The 5,572-nt window shown below is 32.7% G+C and overlaps 1 long non-coding RNA gene across 1 annotated transcript; it reads right to left on the reverse strand.

The window, feature by feature from the left end:
- Positions 1-2,195: 2,195 nt before the first annotated feature.
- LOC110945171 lies at positions 2,196-3,567 on the reverse strand. The gene is made up of 3 exons (XR_002595078.2): positions 3,374-3,567; positions 2,782-2,835; positions 2,196-2,422 (listed from the first exon to the last, which is right to left on the reverse strand). It is a non-coding gene; the product is annotated as an uncharacterized LOC110945171 (long non-coding RNA).
- Between the last annotated feature and the right edge of the window lie 2,005 nt (positions 3,568-5,572).

The raw sequence follows: 5,572 nt of genomic DNA on the forward strand, positions 1-5,572 counted from the left end.
TTGGGCATAATGGAAGATATCCTACTGATATCACAACATATCAAAGGCATATTAACTTGTGGAACATGTTCATGACTCTTATGGTTACCCGTTACGCATGTTTCGCGTTCGGATCGGCCTATGTGACTAGTTTGCATATATAAGCCGAAACGGGTCAAACCAAATCGTTTTTGTCTCAATATTCAGAATGTGATTAAGTTACCCATATTAAACAACTATTCAAGCTTGTTGGGTCAAAACCACATTCTAAACCGGTCTTCGCTTCACCATGCGTTTGAACCGTGTATTCCTTTTGAAAACTAACCGGTCTAAGTCTAAGCTTAATTAAAGACCCGTTAGGATTCTAATAGGTTATTAAAAACCTTCGTTCCAGATTAGGAGCCCAGTAAAAGCTATCTGTACTTTCTGATTTGATATACGGCTGGGATTGAATTTATATTCAGCTCAGGTAAATACCCTTAACTTATTTTCCCTATACGGGCTTGGGATACGGTACTATAAAAGTACCGCTTGGTCGAGTGTATGTAGTCATTTAAATCGTACTGTGATTGATGTATTTACATAACCTGTTTGATATGTATTATTTGGTGTATGGCCCTTGGGGGTTAAATGACCATGTCCCGGATATCCTTGGTATCATTCATGAAATGGCCACGACCTAAGCACGGGGTGTAGGCGTACACCTGACAGCTGCATTATGTAAAAACTGGTATCCCACTATAAGGAATCGACCTTGTGGGCATTATACCTGTGGCGTGTCAGTTAACTTAAGTCCGGCCTTACAAACCGGCCCTAATGGACGACAAATGAGTAAAACTGTATACAAGATTATTTTGAATAATTGTCCCAAGTTATAAAATATTTTTGCCGAAGTGCATTTAAATCAATTTTCAAACTCTTTTCAAAATGAGTCAGTTAAGTTGTATTTACCAGTGCAAACTGACGTATTTTCCAAAAAGGCTAAATGCAGGTGTTAGACGAAATAGGCTGGCTACTCCATGCATCATTACTCAAGTCTCGCAAGCTTTAGATGTCAAAGTCTGTTGAACAAATTTTCCTTTTTATCTTGATCCGCCTGTGGATCTGTTTCGACTGTGTTGTAATACTTAAACATTACATTTTGTTCAGTTGAAATAAATCTATATCTTTTGCTTCCGCTGTGCATTTTATATGTTGTGTTCTTTGACTATGATGATATCAATGACGTCACGATACTCCCCACCGGGCCTACCGTTGACATGTGGAAAATAGGGGTGTGACACATATAAAACAAGTCTTCAAACTTGTTGGGTCCAAACCACATTCCCTTCCCGGTTTTCGCCTTTCACACGATTAAACCGTAATTATCCTTTGAAACTGACCGGTCTAAGCTAAGGCTAAATTAAAGACCCGTTAGGATTCTAATAGGTTGTTATAAACCTTCGTTCCGGAATAGGAGACCAGTAAAGATACTTGCATTTGTTTATTGAGGTTATTACTTGCTCAGGTAAATACTTTTAACTTATTTTCCGTTATACGGGCTTGGGTTACGGTATATAAAAATACCGCTTGGTCGGGCAATTGACCCCAACTCATTAGTAGTTGGGTATTATCAATGTGACCCGTTTAAAAATTTGTTTAGTTGGCTTTACGCCTTTGGGAGCTTAATGACCATGTCCTGGATATCCTTGGCAGCATTTTACGAAATGGTCACGACCTTGACACGCGGGTGTAGGCGTACACCCGACAATGTGTCCATAATTATAAAGGTATAACCGTTGGATTTCCCGCCACGGTTTTATGCTATGTGGTGTGTCAATTAACCTTAAACCCGGCACGACCCGGGCGATCGAACGCATAGTGAACATGTAATTCTTTTACAAGATTTAATTGATAAATTATCCCAAGTTATAAAGAGTTTGTGCCTTGTGCATTCAAATCAATTTTTATTAAACATTTTACAAAAGTGTCGGTTGAATGCATTTACCAGTGTAAACTGACGTATTTTCCCTAAAAAGATTAAATGCAGGTTCTACACGTAATAGGCTGGCCACTCCTTAGCATCGTGTGACACCCTCTAATTTCATGCTTGAAATTTACAAAACGACACATAACCAAATCGCTAAAATTTAAAATTTGGGCATGACCCGTTCATAGCTTGAACAATTTCCCTGTTTATAATTTATCAAAATACTCGAATGACGACACTTTCCGTAAAACACCAAAAAGAACATAGCAATTCAAACTACCATTTCAAACATCAAGTTTTAGATACTTAAATATTTACAAACATCTAGTTAAAGTTTAAAAACTTCAAACACAACTAGACATTACAAAAGCTTTTAACTTTTAAAGTTACTACAAAAGTGGCGGAAGCGTATCACGGGTGATCAAGGTGTGTTCATATCCGAGCGACGCAACGACAATTATACTTGTGCTTTACCTACAATCATTCAACAAAATATATTAGTGTAGTACACATGACGTTTTCATCCTATCACAATACATGTTCATGGATTTACAAGATATCTTACCAATCATTCTTATTACATTCCAATTCATTCTAGTCAAATAAACATACTATTTCTCATTCACTTCCAATAACCCGTTTAGTACGGATTAAGGAGAAAACTTCCATTAAATTCCCTTCCATTCGAACCCGAACCGACCCAATCACTATGGACCGCTACGGATTCCTACTTTCACATTCTCATTTGAAACAATCACCTTAAATTGAATATCAAATTATCAAAGGACACAAATCAATAAACTCACAACTAAACATGTAAGTAACGAACTTACCTCGATCTTGAGCCTTTGTTTGTGATCCGGAACTAGCTCCTTCTTCTTTCGATCCTACACGTAATCATTCTTATTTAGATCATAGCCCTTACATTCATAATCATACTTTCAAGTATCAATGCTACTCATATAACAATTGACAATACATTAATTTCATCATACAAATCCATTCACTAATGATTTATTCAAGGCTACTTAGATTATCATTGAGGCATTTCATCAAACACCTAATGTGCGTACTACTTATCAAGCCTTATGTACATGTATCTTATGCATAAATCCACTAGAATACATCATATTTCACATAATCAACCACTCTTGTTCAAATATTCATTCTACACAATATAATCTACCAATATTCTATCATTCATACAATTATACTTGAAAATTTACTCAACTAATCAAATACCTACTCATTATCATACTAGAACAAGTGGGTTTTTCCCCAAAATCTTTAGTAAATCAAATTCAAGCACAATACACCTTCTACATGATGATTCTAACTCACATGCAACTTAATTTCATACTGATTCACGAATTGGTATAAACCCTAGTTCATCAACAAGCATCAAAATATGAGATTTTATCTTACCTTATGCTCAAAACACTTGGATTAGAGAGTATTTAGACACTAGCATTCGATTTATGACTAGAATCCTTCACAATCTTGCTGAATTTTGATGTTAATTGATGAGGTTAGGGTTTCCCCCTTGTTCTTGCCTCCTGGTCGCGACCCACACTACCGAGAAATACTGGGTTTTTAATTTTTTTATCTCATATGTTTCTAAATGTTACACTACCAACCCTCAAGTTAGGTTTATTGATCCTTATAACCCATTCCATATTTTATAAACTTTCTTTAGATTTTAATACAATTACCATAACTAATTATATAATACTTTTAAGTGTTAAAGCATCCTATTTTATAAATTATGGGATGTTACACATCGTTAGAGTCTCGCAAGCTTGGGATGCCGTTATCTGTTGAACAATATTTTTCTATTTTATTTTGATCCCATGTGGATTCATTTCAACTACTTTTGATACTTGGATATTACATTTGATGGTTGAAATATAATCTATCTTTATGCTTCCGCTGTGCATTTAAATATTGTGTGGTTTGACTATATTATTGTCAACTACGTCACGGTAATCCCCCACCAGGCCCACCGGTGAAATACGTGGAAATCGAGGTGTAACAGTTGTCTTTTAATTGCTTTGGCCACGTATCAACATAACTTCATTTGTGTGCTTTCCTTTTAAATTTACACGTAGTCATGCAAATTTTAAATGGTTAATTAGTTTATTTATTTATTATTTTATTTCATATTTTACGTATACTTGCAATTCATTTGAATTGTAATGTAATTATTATTATTATTATTATTTTAGTATTTACATATTATAATTAATTTAACTGTTTTACTTATTTGGCGCGTATAACTTCTAAAATATAACGTTTTACGAAATAATAATTATGTCATTAGAACGAGAATATTTATATCTACATTTTGAACCAAGTTTCATTAAAAATGGAGTAGGTTCAAATGTAATGTATTTTTATAATTTAGTTATTAAACGGTTCATGGGTCCGTCTAATTACTTCATATTTCTAATCTTCAACTTACCCGTAATCTACCCGTCTAATAATATAAGTTATTATATACTTTTATTTTATTAGAAAGGTCACCCATATAAAGTCAATTAATAACCAGTTATATAAAATAGGGTTTAAAACTATTTAGGTTAAATATTTATATTAAAAATAAACTAGTTACTAGTGGTTAATAAATTTAACCAAACCTATAATTCTTATATAAAAATAGAAATGTTACATTACACTTCTCACATTTTAGACACTTTTTACCATATCCCTAGCCTCTCTAAACTATAATATTTCAAAACCAACATCTTTTTATATGTAGGACACTAAAACCACTAATTAAAATCTTTTGGTCTCAGCGTCGTATAGAAACTGAGTGTTATAGAATTTTATGATATGAAAATCTTGGAGAATATAATGTTTTGAGTGATAGATTAATAATTAATGGATATAAAGGATTTACTAACGAAACAATCTACCAAATGACTAAATAACATGATATTGGTAAAACGATATAGTAGTAGATCGTCAGGATAAAATGACAAGACAATAATATGAAAATAAGAGACTCTTGAATCTAAATTACTATATGAACCAAAAATTTGAATATAGCAAAGACTAAATTACTTTTTTATTAGAGTGAGATTGTCTTTTATAACAAAATTGAAAGTTAGAAGAGTCACTTATTAAGTATGCATTATCATTGACCAATAAGTTATAATCCAGATTAATAAAATCCAATTTACTGTCTTCATTCATCCTCTCAAATCTTAAAGATAGAATTAAACTTTTTAATACATGATATATTAATGTAATCCTTATTTTGTTAAAGTAGTCTAAAGTAAATAAATATAAATATTTCGTTATGACCTACATACAAAAATAAAAGGTACATAAAAAATAGTAAAGTACACGAATGTTTTTTTTTTTTTTTTTTTACTAAAATTTTAGATTTGATCCCTAGTTTTCCATAAGTATATGGATGGTCTCTCTAGTTTGCATTTTGTAAGGCACTCAGTCTTAGCCAACACTTTTTTGTAAGTTTTTTAAAAGTCACTTTTATAAATAAAAAAAAATGAGTTAATTACTGTTTTCGTCCCTGTGGTTTGTCAAAAATCACTATTTCGGTCCATTAGTTTAAAAATTGTGATTTCAGTCCCTGTGGTTTCACTTTCGTAACCATTTCAG

The sequence above is a fragment of the Helianthus annuus genome, chromosome 6, assembly GCF_002127325.2.
Source record: "Helianthus annuus cultivar XRQ/B chromosome 6, HanXRQr2.0-SUNRISE, whole genome shotgun sequence".
NCBI lineage: Eukaryota > Viridiplantae > Streptophyta > Magnoliopsida > Asterales > Asteraceae > Helianthus > Helianthus annuus.